Below are 17619 nucleotides of genomic sequence, written 5' to 3'. Positions count from 1 at the left end.
GGAATACTCTAGAATTATATTTGAGCTATACAAAGGCATATTTTCTTTTACAAAAGGACCTCTGGCTTATAATATTACTTCAAGCAGAAGACTCAGATACTAACATCACAGTTTATTAGCCAATGGACAAGACAAATATATGTTATCATAGGCACAGATATATGGTAGTTCATAAGTCTTCTGAGAAGCCCAGAGACTTCACTTCAGACCCATACTCCTCAATGTAAGCCAAGTAATGCAGTACTCTCCTTCTTCCAATTCTAAATGATCATCAGTATACCTCCGTTGCTTTCCTACTCCAAGTGAACATTAGAGAAATGTCATCTCCCTGTTTCTCCCAAGTGAAATACATCTTAGTGACTACTTATAGGTTACAGGAATTTATTTACAAGGTAAAGGGGCTATACAGTCTTTTGTGTAATACAGAGGGTAAAAAAACTACTGTGAGAATGGGATACAGCTAAAGATAAGAAGACCCTCAGCTCCTTCAGGATATGATTGTTTTGCCTAAGAAGTTAAGTAGGATGGCTATGTTAAGGCAGGTAAACAGTTGAACTAAAACAATTTTTGTAATCTAATACTATGTTTATTTTTTCTCAGTGTATCTTAAACATATTACCATTAAATACTTCCATAACTTGTAAGCTAATAAGGGCTATAGAGTAATGTATTCTACATAACATCCAATGATTAGGTATATTTGTTAAACTTGAGTATACTAGGATTAAAAGCAGTGTCAACCATGCTCTAACCCTGAATATCTATGATTTGTCTAATAATATAATATAGAGCTACAAAATGCTAAATGGCACTATATATTTTTACTAATATTTCAGTTGAAAGTTATCTATCTATATTCATATATATATATATTGATCTGAATGAGCAAATATTTTTAAAAATACCATTTAATGTTAAAACTGTTTGTTGAATATTAAAAATTAATTTTGCTAAGCCAGAAAAATAATTGGCAATATATTGTAAACACACAAGGAAGCCTGTAGGGTTTTGCTGTCTACAAAGAAGGAATACACATTACATTGGATGGCTGAGTTTACACAGACTTAGAGCACCATGATACCATGATATAGATCATAGCACATGGAAACCAGGTGATAAGCACTAACTGCCATTTTTTTGTTATTCAGTTCTTTGTCTCTGCCACAAAACCTGATATAGACTACACACGATTTAAAGTAACATTTATTTGGGCTTGTGATTCTACAAATTAAAATGTTAGACTGAGGGAGTTTTATTTATTTGAGTTTACAGTGAGGAAACAACATGGTCAGGGGAGCCAAGGTTGCCCTGAATGATTAATATTGGGATAGCCGAGTCAAGGGACAAGATGTTATGGAAAAATTGCAGTCTTGTTCCATTCAGGCTTAGAATGACTTCTTCTGGTTCAAGTATAATTTCTTACCAGTGACTGTTAAGTGTGTGCAAAACCTTAACTGTAGTTTCTTTTCCAGAATGCTTCTGGCCTGAGGCTATTCAACTACGGAAGCCTTCTACAGGCCTAGCTAACTTCAACCTGTGTGCTATACATACCAAACATGGAGAGATTTCAGGTTGCTACATAATTAGAGCCACTCCATCAAAACTCACAATCTACATGATACCTGAGTTTCTCTATTTGTGTCTGCATGTCTGTATTTCTTCATTCCTCCTGCCCCTGACCATAGTCAGGTTTTCCAGACCCCTTCCACATGAGTTAGAACATATACCAGAACAGGCTGTCACATCTCAAGGAAACACAGAAAGAGAAGCAGAGCTTATGCCCCTATTCAGCAGAATTCCTCTAAAGAGCCTTCTATTGTAGCTAATCTTTTTCTTAAATGCCAACAGCATCTGCTAATGCCAACTTTCTGGAATCTAAGTCTTTACATAAGGGTTACTAAGGGATACTCATTGTAGTCCTAGGTGTTGTTTGGTCCAGTATACTTCTTAGGTTTCACTACAAAATGGGTAGAAAATATATAGAAACTCTGTCTCTGAGTTTGATAGTACGGGATAATATTTGAAGAAGTGACTTTGAGTGGAATCTCATGAGCATGGGCTATTACAAAGTACTGAAAGACTCAGAAACAACAGACATTTATTTCTTAACTTTCCTTAGATGAAAATTCATGGGTCAGGATACCAGTGAAATCTGATCATTCATTCTCAATCTGGAACTACCAATATGGTTAGGGTTGCTATTACTTTGACTAAACATGATGATCAAAAAAACAAGTTGTAAAGGAAAGGGTTTACTGGGTTTGCACTTCCAGATCACAGTCCATCATTGGTGACAGTCAGCACAGGAACTCGAGTTGGGCTAGAACCCAGAGCTAGTAACTAATATAGAAGCCATGGGGTTGGGGATTTGCTGCTAACTTGATTTCTCAGTCTCTTATAGGTCCCAGGACCACAAACCCAGGGATGGCATCACCAACCCTGGTGTGGGCGCTCCAATATTAACCACTAATTAAGAAAATGCCTTGCAGCTGGGAGTCATGGAGGCCTTTGTTCAACTGAGGGTCCTTCCTCTCTCATGACTCTACTGTGTAACACACACACACACACACACACACACACACACACACAGTTGACACATAAAATCAACTAGTACACAAAGAAAAGATATAGTTTACCTTCAGTTCGTCCACTATTTGAACACAAATTTCACGTATGAGACCTGTATTTACAAGTACTGATTTTTTAAAATTTATTTAAGATACCATGCCATAATACTATCATTTTTGCCATCATATAGATTTTGAAGCTACAAAAATATTCACTCCCTTGTAGATATTAGTATAATCATGAATTTGGAGATTCTGTGATGAAAATGATGCCTTTATAAAAACAAAGAAGAGAGAGTGTAGAGCTCTTGCCCCCCCCACCACCAAAGTGAAGACACAGAAAGTGTAAAATAGCTAGGAAGAAATTCCTCACTATCACATAACCACATCAACATCAAACATAGCTCTTCATAGTGTCTAACACCGTGAAGCATATGTGTCTGGTGCTGAAGTCATTCAGATTTTCATTTTTTGATACTTGAATACCCACATTGACGGAAACAGATGTTGGTCTCTGTACCACGGGATTTCTTGTGCGTTCTGTGTTGGCGCACAAATATTACAGCCCCTTAAGTATTAGGCCTCTGTGAAGGAAGAAGACATACCAAGTCCAATGCTCCTCAATAGAGCATTAGGAGCATTGTATTAGGAAACATGCAAGGTAAACTGAGTCTATCTAAAATTTCCAATGCTTATGCAAGCTGCTACACATTAAATTTGTGGCATTTTTGGAAATTGGATAGGTTATGATGACTTACTAGTATTGTGTTGGTTAAGATTTAAATAAAGCCATTTATACTAAAAGCATTCTTTTCTGTTAAGAATAGTTAGTTCTGAGTATATTCTAGGTGTCATACAATTAAAAATTATGAGATCAAGTACTCACAAAGAAACTCACATGAAACACCTGGAGAAATGCATCCAAGTGTAAATGCCGGGTTCAATATTAGACAGCAAGGCTACACTTCTGCTTCTTTTAAAAGTGACCACAAATGACAGTACAACAACCGCTTAGCTCCTCAGAACAACAAATAGAGAGAAAGTCAGTCTATGATCAGTAGTGAAAAGATTCAGATAGAAATGTTTGATCAAGTCTCTCATAGGAAAATAAATTCACTTAATAAAACTCTTCGAGCTCAGGCCCCAAGACTGACAGTACGGTTAAACTACTCTTTTACTTTCTCTCTTTTTTCCTTTCCCTTTTTGGCCTTCAGGGGAGTAGTAATGGTGAACCTTCCAAACTTAAAGAGACATTGCTGACAAGAAAAAAACTCCCAAGAATATAAACGTGTCATTTCAGCTGCTTTGCCCTTGAAATACAGGTTATAAGTGCTCTATTCCTACTTCTCACAGGGTCATTGGGATAACTCAAAGGAATTGGTGAAGTGCTTCCTATAACAAGGATCCCGCTCGTAAGTGCTAAATTCGTCATAGGTAGTAACACAATAAATAAAATGGAAACTTCCCCCCGCACTCCTCTGAAAATTGAATGTGGCAACTTAATAGTACAACAGACTACAATTCTTATTTGTTAAAAGCAGATACTGCATGTACTTGTGGGAAATGAAGTAGAGAGTGGTCCTTGACTTTCTTCATGTCTACATAACCTTTTAACATGTTCTATTACATGAAATGCCTCAGCATTTTAGAGGAAGAAATTGTAATGGAAAAAAATGAAAAAGAAAACGAAAAATAGGGAAGAAACAGGGCAAAAATTAGAAACAATCAGAAGTTCAAAACAATGAAATAGGGGATTAAAGATGACCCAGTTCTTGTCGGTGGAGGCAGGGTATTGTCTATTAGTAATGATTAACTACAGACAAGTTGCAAGGGACCTGGGTCTTGAGAATCTGCAAGAACTATACATGTATATATTATAGCACATTGATAGTTGAAAAACCTTCTGGGAAGAAAATGTGTTCCTTGAAAATTTGTGTGTTAAATAAATATTATGTAAAATTCCACTTAGTACTCAAATACATCTATATCTTGGGGTTCTCTTGATTCTTATCAATATATGCATCCATAAATAATGTAGCCTTAAAGGATGCCAGTGGTTAACATCATATAAAAGCAATGAAACCTACATTATAATATAGGCACTGATTTAACAGTTTTCCTTGAAAAAAAAAAAAGCATCCCAAACCTATTTCAGTGTTTAAAATTCTGCCTCTAATAGAACTGAGAGTGATTATTTTCTGTCACACCTAAGTTGTTATTTGATATCTACAATTATTTCATCATGCTATTCAGGTCTCCTAATAGTACATACTGAACACATATCATGAAATTACAACACTACCCCCCTTTTCTTTCTTTAAAGAAAGACCCGTGCTACAGTGGCCCACGTACAGAGCACTGCAGGCTCCTTTCCCATGTAAATACCTCATATCTTTAGTGGAAAGGATTATAGTAGATGTGAAGTTTGGATAGTGAGCTATAATTCTTCCTTTGTCTCAGAATCTGTACAAGAAATTTCTCAGCTAAGGTAGAACAAATCACCTGTCCAAATAATAAACGGTTACGTAGTTTTGATCTTCTGTTAACACATTTTTAAATGAGCAATTAAATTTGCATTTTCTAATGTATATAATATATTATATGATGTTTTTCTGTTTATATCAAATGCATTTTCTGATAATAGCAAGCATTGTAATGTCATTGAATTTCCATGTTACAGCTTATGAAAAGAAGTAACTGACTTCCTAATCCTTAACCTAAATGGAACTGACAACAATTCAGAGGGATAATTTCTTTGGAGTAGTAAAGATCTCATAGAGTAATAAACTCCTCAGAGTATTTATTTAGGAAATGGGGACAGATAATCAAATTAAGTGGGAAAGATATTCTCATTCTTCAGATAGGGAGTGTCTCAACATACAACTCATAACAACTCATAACAATGTCTGTAAGTACAAATATAGAATTCATTTTTTGGCTCTTATCTTATATTGTACTAAAAGGGCTATTTGTCCTTAATGGAAAAATCTAACCTCTTACCAACAACTTTTCTCAACCCATGAGTGTATTGAAGAAAAATTCTATCACAACATGGATTGGCAGGTGTGATATCAGCTCTGTGCTTTCTGAGGAGGCAACTCAAGACAAAGACATCTATATAGAATGTCCAACACACACATGCAGACACGAAGGCATAAAGATATAATGAGTCATGAAATGGATACAGCTATAGGACATGAATTTAACCTATGGAAAGTTGGCCCTTTACCCTACTGGACTGACTGTGGACTTTGAATTCTTTCAATGAACTTAATAGAGTAAATATCTTCTAATCTCAAACCAGTCTTTATTCTTGTTTAAAGAAGGAATACTTCTTAATTTACTATTTTCAGTGGTTACAGACACTAGAAATAAATTGCTTAACCATAAAAGTCTAAAATGATTCCAAAGTTTAAACTCTTTCAGGAGAGTAAGAGTTGTAAACTTTCTCCAACCGCAGAGATCAATGTAGTAGAAAAATGATTTTATATAAAAAACAATATAAAATAGTGTTTTTAAAACCTTTAAGCAAATTTTAATTAGATAATTCTACAACATTCAAAGAAAAGATATACAGGAACTCTATGTGGATGCCGTCTATCATAATTATAACAATTATTTTCTAATACCCTACGAACATCCAGAAGTTAAAAACTGGTTCCTAAAACAAAGAAATAACCAAAGAACAGTTACCTGTCAAAAAGATAGCCAAAGAATATTAATTAATCAATATCTATTTACGAATTTTATCAGTTTAAACACAAACATTGCCATAAAATTTTCAATGAAGGAATCTGAAACATAGCTATGCTGTGAATTTAACTGTTCTACATGGTATATTAACAGCATCATTTTTAGAACTAAGTGATATTAAAAACAGTGAAATATTTTAACTGAAAGAAATAATCTGGCATTCTCTATTAAAAATATAGTAATGCAGTTATCTACATGAGAACACATGAGAGTACAAACAATTGTATATTTTACAATTGTAAATGTGTATTTTAGAGTATATATGTGTATAAACAAAGTATAGACAATTTACATGTGATTATGTAAATATACATACATACATACATATATGTGACAATATCCATATATCAATAGGCTCTCATTTTTAGCTCTGTATATTGAAATGTAACTTAGAGTCACATTCTAGAATCTTTACATTTTAATAAAATTGTTTTCTTTTCAAATTAGATTATGAAAAATGTCTTTCTTTACATACTATTCAATTTTAAGATTTCTACTTTTTCATACTTTTCTGGGTCTGAACACATACAGGAAGTGCTTTATTTCCATTAATACACAGCACAATATTTTTTACAGTCCTTGGTATTGACTCGAATGTGATAAGTGTACAAAGTGTCCTGATGATTCATTATAATTACATGCTCTGGTAGAATCTCAGGGGAGAAAATGTCTAACTGGAGAAGTAGATATGCACAGATAAAACAATGTCTAATTCTTAGTATTATATTCTTTCAATGAAAGTTGTCCCTATATGAAAGAGGAAAGGAATTTCGTATCTCAGATAGAAATGTTATATCTCATTTAGAATCCTCAAACGGGCAGAGACAGACAGCAATATCAAGACAGTTTATCCATGATAATGACACAATAACATGAACGACAATATGAAGTAACTGAGAAACGCTGAAATTCCTTGAGCACGCCTTTATAAGGGTCCAGATCATATTAACTTCAGTACAAATTTATAGACAAAAATAGGGTGGAGAAAACATTATTCATCTTTTGAAATTATTTGCCATTGTCTTATACTCAGCCTAAGCCTTTGCTTGAACAATCATCAGTCCACCCTCATCTTTTTGTCCCAACTATCTTCAATCTACTTCTCTGTTAGATTTCCTCATCATCACGCAAACATATATTATATTTCTCCACAAAAGTGATGGCAATTGGAAAAGGTGACTCTGGTTTTGGTTTATTCTGTTGTTATTAAAGACGTTAGAGAGTCTTCCTTCTGTTTCCAGCTCATGGACTAGTTTGAGAAGAACTAGGTTTGGTTCTGTATATGTTTTTTTGTTGTAATTATTCTGTGAAATTATCAAACCTATGCTGATTTACTGATCATAGTAAAGTATGTTATTATTATTATTATTATTATTATTATTATTATTATTATTATTATCAGTAGTAGTAGTAGTAGTAGTAGTAGTAGTAGTAGTAGTAGTAGTAGTAGTAGTAACAGTAACAGTATTCTTCAACTCCCAGCATGTTAGGTCCTTTAAAATTCTTGACCTCTTCTTGGTATAATGTCAGTGTCTAAAATATACCTAACAATTTATCCATTTCTTTAAGGTTTGCAAATTTGTGGAATAAAGATTTTTTGAAGTATACCCTTTGGATGTCCTGGGTTTCTTTTGATATTGCTGTACACCACTGTGTCTCTCTCTAACAGCATAGTTTGTATCTTTTCCTTCTCTGTCTTTGAGATCATTTGACTAATGACTTGTCAATCTTGTTAGCTTTTCAAAGAATCAAAAATTTTTAATTTATTCTTACTGATTTTTTTCATTAATTTCTACACTGTTATGACTAGTGTTTACTGTATAAGCATTTGTAGTTTGTTCTTTCAAACTCTTGAGGTAAATAATTAAATGTATTTATCTGAATGCATTCTGATTTTTTTAGATGTAGGTAGTAGACCTAGATATCTTTGTCTTAAGACTACTCTCATTATATCTCAGAGGTTTAATATATTGCTTCATTTCATGTTTCATTTCATTATAAAAATTCATGGTTCAATATTTTCAAATTAGTAAGTATAATAAAAATGTAAGTTAAATTAAGGACAAAAGCAAGTGATCATCTTAACTTATGCAGCAAAGGACTTGGACAAAATGACTTTCAGATAAAAATGCTATATAAAGAAGAACTGAAGAGACTGTGCTTCCACATAAGGATACAGATGAGAAATTCATAGCCAACATTATCCTAAGTGGAGAAAAAGCTAGGCAGTTCTAATAAAATCAGGGCTGAAGCAGGCTTGTCCTCTCCTCTCCAATATACTTCTCAAAGTACTATCTAGAATAATAAGGCAAAGGAAGTCAAGTTAAGAGGATACACATAGGAACAAAAATAAAAATTATCCCTATTTTAGGTATTATATTATACATAATAAATCACACATTTTTCACCTAAAATTTCTAGAACAGTAAAGAGGTCACACAATATAAAACGAATTTCCAAAGTCAGTAACCTTGATTTACTTCAACAACAGACTGAGAAAGGGGTTATAGGCACACTCCCATTAACAATAGCAGCTAAGAAAATAAAATACTTAAAAATAAAGCTAGTTAAGCATATGAAAGATTTCCAATTGTAAATGTATAAATCTTCAAAGAAACAGACTCAGGAATTCACGAGGAAATCAGAGAGATTCCATGCCTACAAATTGGTAAAATTGATATTGTGAAAATGAATATTCAACCAAAACCAATTTACAGATTTAGTAAATCAAATTCTCTACACATTCTCCTCAAAGTAGAGAAAAAAGATTCTGAAGTTCATATGGAATCCCAAAGACCATGAATAGCTAAAATAATCCTGAATAAAAAGAAAAACACTAGTGGGATTACCATTCCAGATTTCAACATGCACTGCATTGAACAAAGCATCTTCAACAAATGGGAAAATATAGAAGAATGAAATTAATCTCATACCTACCACCCTACACAAAGTTAACTCCTAATGTAAGAAAGAGCTGAATAAGAAGGCTACCAACCCAACCCTTGTGTAGGGGAAACAGTCCACTGGTTCTCAATCCCACCCAAGGAACTAGAGGTAACTGAGTGAAGGAGAGAGAGAGAGAGAGAGAGAGAGAGAGAGAGAGAGAGAGAGAGAGAGAGAGAGAGAGAGAGAGAGAGAGAGAGACCAGTTGTATATCCAGTGCTAAACTGTTAGTCTTGAAAACATACATACAAGTAACATTATGTGGACTCAGTAGGTTTTACTATAGAATATATCTATATTACACACACACACACACACACACACACACACATATTCAATACCAACTGAGAAACAGAAGCCATGCATCTGAAGGAAAACATATCAGGTTATATGAAAGGATTTGATGAAAGGAAAGGGAAAAGAAAATTGTTGTAATTAAAATACAATATTAAAAGTTTCAAAAAATCAGTACAATATTTATCTTCTCCTTAGCAAATGCTTTACACTGGTAATTGGAAGACGGGCTCTAGGCTAAGTATGATTGTCCTATTTCATGACCACAGAACTTTCTGCTTTATTTAAAGGCATTCTGTATTGCCTTATGCTCTCTATATATCCTGAGCAAATTGCTATCCTTGTTTGCCTCTCATGTCATAATTTATATTAACACTAGAATATTTTCTAAAATGTTTTATATGAATGAATACTCTTCCTCCTCTTGAAACTTTTTTAAAACAAATCTACTCCATAAAATAAATTGGTGAACATGTTGAAAATAAATATCAACCAATGTGTATTTTTATATCATCATTTAGCTAGTACTTGTTGGTGAATGGAAGTCCTCCTTGTAGACACTGTAAGTAATTTCTTTTTCTTCAATAGATATAGGGCTTGTCCATTGTATGAAAATAAATATGCATGATAAGTTGTGAGAAATTCACAAGGAATTAATAAAATTTTTTTTTCTACTAAACATCAAAAACGCATTCAAATAAGCAAAATATACTTGAAAGTGTCATTTATTTCAGAATGTATTCATGATGAAATTCATTTGCTTCCGGATCTTATCAGTATTCAGGAGGAAACATCAACTGAACTGAAAAATATGGCAAGAGTTTTAATTTACATAAATTTTTATTTTTCATTAAAATACACCTCATACACCATAACATAAGTGCTGTGTTCTCTATGATTTCCAGTTTAAGCCCTAAATATATTTAAATTACTCTTCATTCCTACTACATTAATGTAATTGTGTGTCAGCTAGCTGTACTTACTGAATGCTGTATTTTTAGAGTATCCTGTAAGTCAATAAGGCCTTTTCAGTTTTTACATACATACCATATTATCTCCTATAAGAAGCTCGATGCCCCAGTGTAAAATGCCATGGCAGGGAGGTGTAAGGAAGTGGGTGAGTGGGTAGGGGAGCACTGTCATAGAAGCAGGGGGAAGGAGGAAAGGATGAGGGGTATCCAGAGGTGATAACATTTTAAATATAAATAAAGAAAATATTCAAGAATGAAAAAAAGTTCTCTTTATTTAAAAGAATCTTTTGTCGGGGTTGGGGATTTAGCTCAGTGGTAGAGCGTTTGCCTCACAAGCGCAAGGCCCTGGGTTCGGTCCCCAGCTCCGAAAAAAAAAAAAAAAGAATCTTTTGTCAAGTTTTTATAAATGTATTCACAGATGTATAGTATGTTGGACATACCCCCTCTGATAATTTGCCATTTTCCAAAAAATGTGGGTTTTTTTGCCCCTTTCCTTCCATTAAGCCTCTTTGTCCAAAAAGACAACTTTATTTCCACTTCCAAGTCATATATACCTATATACACACTTACGGGTATAGGTGTACATGTGTGAACACACAAATGTAGTTTTATGACTTTGCATATATTTAAAAGCTCCAGGAATGATGAATCAGAAAAAAAAGTCTATATTTGTATGTCTGAGCCTAGTTTATTGTGAAAGATATACCTTCTTAGAATTGATGACTACATTACCACACTTTCCCATTGTTCTGTAACTGGATGCTTAGGTGGTTCCATGTTTGCTATTGTGAATAGTATAGCTGTGCAGTCTCTTGATATGCTGACTGCAGTTATTTGGATAAACAGAGATGGAAGAGATGGATCATATGGAAGATCTGTTTTTAGTTTTTTGGATATAATATTAAACCAATTTCAATGATTTGTCAGTGTACTAATAGATCAAGGAATTTATTAATTCTAATCATAGTAGTTTCAGATGGCAGTACACCATGATCAACATAGAGACCCACAGCAGGCAAACAGTCAGAAATTAAGAGACTGTAGAATCCCATCCCTAAGTGGAATACACATATACATATATATATGTAATATTATATATGATATATTTATATATATAAAATAAAATTGTGGGATACGTATTGTCAAAATGCAACCTATTAAAATCTCAAGGAACTAATAACATATTCTTTTGAAAAGTTGGGTCTTTTTGAAAAAAATAAGTTTTTCTTGAATATTCATATGCTTTTAATAATGTTTGGGGAGGTAGTAAAGAAATAAAAGTGTTTTATCCTGCTACATTTCATTAAGACTACAACCAATTACTTAATTTTATTAGAGCTGATACATTTAATAGTTTAGATATTTGATAAATATTTGCCAAGAACACAATGTAATTTTAAAATAAAATTATATTATCAAAAAAATTTTAAAAAAAGCAATGATTGTGGCATTGCTCATGATTCCTATAATTCAAAATAAAAGGATAAAGGGCATAAATAATCTGTTGTAATGAGAAACTAATTGTGTGTTTGTGTGTGTGTGTGTGTGTGCATAGACATGTGTGAATGTATGCATGTTGTACTGTGTGTTCATGAATGTGTTTGTATATGTATGTCTGTATTGTACACAAGTATATGTATATTTTTGTATTTCTATATTTGGGTATGCTGTGTGGCAGAATGGATGCACTATGCTATCAAGCCTCACTTAGTCTGGAGCTACATTATTGGAGAATAATCTCCAGTAATATTCCTTTCTGTACATCTCTGGGTTGTGGTCCTATAAATGCTATGGCCAAAAACAGAATTAAAACAAAGAAACGAAGATATGCATGCTGAGTCTGAAACTCAGAGATCATAATATTATTGTTAATTGGTGAAACATTAAACCACTTTCGCAGAGACGTGTTTGGACAGTTGAAGAAATCACCAACAAATCAGTAGCTAACATCAAACCAAATGGAGAGAAACTTGAAGCAATCCCACTAAAATCAGGGACTAGACAAGGCTGCCCATTCTCTCCCTACTTATTCATTATAGTACTCGAAATCCTAGCCAGAGCCATTAGACAACAAAAGAAGTTCAAAGGGATACAAATTGGAAGAGAAGAAGTCAAAATATCACTATTTGCAAATGATATCATAGTGTACTTAAGAGACTTTAAAAGTTCCACTACTTAACCTGATAAACGACTGCAGCAAAGTGTCAGGGTGTAAAATTAACTCAAAGAAATCAGTAGCCTTCCTCTCCTCAAAGGATAAACAGGCTGAGAAAGAAATTAGAGAAATGTCACACTTCACAATAGTCCCAAATAATATAAAATATCTTGGTGTGACTTTAGCCAAGCAACTGAAAGATCTGTAGGATAAGAACTTCAAGTCTCTGAAGAAAGAAATTGAGGAAGATCTCAGAAGATGGAAAGATCTTCCATGCTTCTGCATTGGCAGGATTAACATAGTAAAGATGGCCATTTTGCCTAAAGCAATCTACAGATTCAATGCAATCTCCATCAAAATTCCTACTCAATTCTCTATAGAGATAGAAAAAGCCATTTTCAAATTCATTTGGAAAAACAAAAAACCCAGGATAGCGAAAACTATACTCAACAATAAAGGAAATTTTGGGTGGCACACTATCCCTGACTTCAAGCATTATTACAGAGCAATACTCATAAAAACTGTATGGTATTGGTACAGAGACAGGCAGATTGATCAGTGGAAAAGAATTGAAGACCCAGAAATGAACCCACATACCTATGGTCACTTGATCTTTGACAAAGGAGCTAAAACCATCCAATGAAAGAAAGATAGCATTTTCAAAAAATGGTGCTGGTTCAATTGGACATCAGCCTATAGAAGAATGCAAATTGATCCATTCTTATCACCATGTACAAAGCTTAAGTCCAAGTGGATCAAGGATCTCCATATCAACCAGATACACTCAAACTAATAGAAGAAAAAGTGGGGAAAAGTCTCAAACACGTGGACACTGGGGAAAATTTCCTGAATAAAACACCAATGATTCATGCTCTAAGATCAAAAATCGACAAATGGGACCACATAAAACTGCAAAGCTTCTGTAAGGCAAAAGATACTGTCATTAGGACAAAACAGCAACCAACAGATTGGGAAAATATCTTTACCAATCCTACATCTGATAGAGGACTAACATCCAAAATATGCAAAGAACTCAATTAGTTAGACTCTCGAGAACCAAATAATCCTATTAAAAATGGGGTACAGAGCTAAACAAAACATTTTCAGCTGAGGATTATCAAATGGCCAAAACCACCTAAAGAAATGTTCAACATCCTTAGTCATCAGGGAAATGCAAATCAAAACAACCCAGAGATCCCACCTCACACCAGTGAGAATGGCTAAGATAAAAAACTCAGGTGACAGCAGATGCTGGCAAGGATGTGGAGAAAGAACACTCCTCTATTGTTGGTGGGATTGCAGACTGGTACAAACATTCTGGAATTCAATCTGGAGGTACCTCATAAAATTGGACATTCCACTACCTGAGGACCCAGCTACACCTTTCCTGGGCATATACCCAAAAGATGCTCCAACATAAAACAAAGGGACATGCTCCACTATGTTCATAGCAGCCTTATTTATAATAGCCAGAAGCTGGAAATAACCCAGATTCCCTTCAACAGAGGAATGGATCCAAAAATGTGGTACATCTACACAATGGAGTACTACTCAGCTATCAAAAACAATGACTTCGTGAAATTCATAGGCAAATGGAATGAACTAGAAAATATCATCCTGAGTTAGGTAATCAATCACAAAAAACACCTTTGTTATGCAATGTTTGATAAGTGGATATTAGCGAAAAAGCTCAAATTACCCAAGATGCAAATCCACAGACCATAGGAAGCTCAAGAAGAAGGATGACCAAAATGCAGATGCTCCCACTCCTTTTTAAAAGGGGAAAAAATATCTATAGGAGGGGATATGAAAGCAAAGTTTATTTAGAGCAGCAACTGAAGGAACAGCCATTCAGAGCCTGGCTCGTGGTACACACACACACACACACACACACACACACACACACACACACACACACACAGAGAGAGAGAGAGAGAGCCACCAAAACTAGATAAGATTGATGAAGCTAAAAAATGCATGCTGAAAGGGATCGGATATAGATATCTCCTGAGAGACACATCCAGAGCATGTCCAACACAGAGGTCAATGATATCAGCAAACCACTGAACTGAGAACAGGACCTCCTGGGGGGAATTAGAGGAAGTATTAAAGGAGTTGAAGGAGCTTGCAATTCCATACGAACAACAATGCCAACCAACTAGAGATTCCAGGGACTAAACCACTACCGAGAGACTATACATGGACTGACCCAGGGCTCCAACTGCATATGTAGTAGAGAATGGCCTTGTTGTTGCACCAGTGGAGAGGGAAGCCCTTGGTCATGCCATGATTGGACCCCCAGTGCAGGGGAATATGGGGGGGCAGTAAACTGGTGTATGGGGGGAATATCTATATGGGGGAAGGGGAGGGGAGTGGAAGGGAGGGGATGGCAGCTTATGGATGGGAAGCCGGGAAGGGGAATGACATTTGAAATATTTGTAAATTAATATATCTAATAAAATATTTAAAAAAGAAATCACCAAATGTTTTATGATGATTATCTCATATGAATCTGAATTTGATAAGTGTCTTGATATGAACAAAGTCAACTAGTCATGAGAAGGCATTATTGTTTAGTGAAGGAAAATAGAAGCTCAAAATCATGTAAACCATGAACTCAACTATATATTCATTTCATGTGTGTGTAAAAATGAGTTACTAGAAAATGAAATCATTTCCTTCCCTTAATATAGATGTTATTCCTGAGGTTTTTATGTGCTAAAGAAAAGCTAAACTTATTCTTGTGACTAATAACTAAATCAAATGAATATCCAGTAGGGTGATGAATCAGATATATCTTTCAACCATGCAAGTGTACTTTCAATTTGTAGATCAATACCTCCCATTATCTAAAGAATAAATTTGGCAGAGGGACTAATGTTAAGATTGGAATCAATATTCACAGTAACCTTTTTAACTTTGAATTCTGAGCCTGCTAGCATGCCTGCCTTGATACTTCTCAGTTATGGACTACTAGAGAACTCACCATATTCTTTTTTTTAAGAAAAATGAATGTAGGTAATGCAATTAGATAGTTTTTCTGCTTTGGATGTATAGAAAACAAAGCAGAGACTGTAAAAAATACAAAAGGCTTAGTGTAGATATGGATCTTGGCACACGATTACTGAGCAAGGCAACAAGATGCTGGCAGTGCAGTAGCTGCAAGATATCAACTTCTAATTGTGGGTACTGTACAGAAAATTCCATTGCTCTGTTAATAACAACACCAAGCAGTGACTCATATGGCCCCAATTATCTAAGTGTTCTCTGTAATAGGGAACTGTCATAAAAGCTTCAACATTACTATACATTAAAGTCATCATGTTCTCTTTTAGTTTGAAAATTTTCCAGCCAACACATTGGAAATAATTTAAAGGAGAATCATAAACTACATGGAAAAAGGATAAGGAGACTTACTGTGAAATTGTTATAAAAAATAAAACTTTAAATTATGATTAAGTAGATGGAGTTTCTTCAGTCATCACCAACAAGCTGTACTGATTTTCAAAATTTCATGGCTTCACATATGCTAGGTAAGGCAATGTATTTCCATGTTTATTTTTCATAGGTTATTAACACTGAAGGATCATATTTTTCATTCTCCAAATTGTAACTATGACAAAAAAGAGTTAATCTAATATATTTCTCACAGAAAAAAGGTTTTTATTTCAGGGATTCTTACGCAGGAAAAATACTTTGCTTCAATGATATCAACCATGCAAAGAATATGACTGTTAACCAGTGGTGAGTTATTTACATGCTTCATGTTATTCAAGCAAACATAGCAACTTAATGACATTTTAATGTTTATATTAAAATATTCTGACACTAAATATACAGTGATATAAACTATGGCTGTGAATATTAGTAGTCATTTACTCATGCACTGGTGCAAAATATCAGGTTATATATCTAAATTCAAAATTGCTCTATATGCATGGACCATTATTCAGCATAGTGTCCAGGTGGGCAAAAACTAGACATTTCCAGATCTCTCAGACCATCTTATCTACCAGTTAAATGAATTGACTAAAATAAAAAAGCATGTTTACTGTTATCTCAAATGCTATCACATCACCAAGTTCCAGATGCTAAGAAAAGTCAAAATTTCTATGATCTATGAACACAATTATTTGTAGCAAATCTGCAATTTGCTATGAGCTATTTTGATTAATTGAAATGTTGAATGTAGTCAAGTTCAGCGAAGGTTCCTAAATAACAAGTATGTTGACTGTACTGTGTCAGTATATGACCCAGAAAGAGTTAACAACCTAGGAAGAACTCATGTCGCTGAAGTAGAAGAATCTTATGATTTCCATTAGAATGAGTCTTTGTTTTTGGAGAATAATTAGGTAAGAATGAACAGTACTGGTGGGGCCATATGATTTCCCGTGTTCCAGACATATTCACCAAAGTAACAACATCTATTTATATTCTGTTATCCTATGTCCCATTTAATTATAGAGAATTATCTATTGGAGTTTCCTTATGATACAGTTCTTAATAAATACAAAAACATAGTCAATGCAATGTATATTTTAATTCAATTTTGTCTGAGATGAGAATATAATATAACATAATAATATAATATCAACTTACTACAGCATATATAATTTAATGGTGATGGTTTTGTAACATTCTTTCTATGCATGTGACTATAATCATATCTACAGATATGACTAAGATGTTAGACAATTGTATAAAGAGATACCACAAAATCTAAGCCAAAATATCAAAATGTATTATACTTAAAAATAATTCATTATTCTAGTAACATAATAGATACCTGCATTTTGTTCATTACATCTGACCAGAAACGAGTTTATCATATTCTCACCCAAATTCCTGGTGAAGAAAATCATATTTGGGCTAACAGAACTGAACATACTGAATGCTTAGAATACAAAGCTCAAGTCCAAATAGATCAATGACCTCC

General features: G+C 34.0%; 1 protein-coding gene and 1 non-coding gene across 6 annotated transcripts in view; one reads left to right on the top strand and one right to left on the bottom strand.

The window, feature by feature from the left end:
• Nkain2 (sodium/potassium transporting ATPase interacting 2) overlaps positions 1–17619 on the bottom strand; it is a 1207754-nt gene that overhangs the window by 739684 nt on the left and 450451 nt on the right. The window lies entirely within an intron of this gene.
• Positions 10818–10898, top strand: Trnav-cac7 (transfer RNA valine (anticodon CAC) 7). Its single transcript has one exon. It is a non-coding gene; the product is annotated as a tRNA-Val (tRNA).

The sequence above is a fragment of the Rattus norvegicus genome, chromosome 1 (assembly GCF_036323735.1).
Source record: "Rattus norvegicus strain BN/NHsdMcwi chromosome 1, GRCr8, whole genome shotgun sequence".
Taxonomy (NCBI): Eukaryota; Metazoa; Chordata; class Mammalia; order Rodentia; family Muridae; genus Rattus; species Rattus norvegicus.
This window is presented reverse-complemented; position numbering and strand designations above follow the sequence as displayed.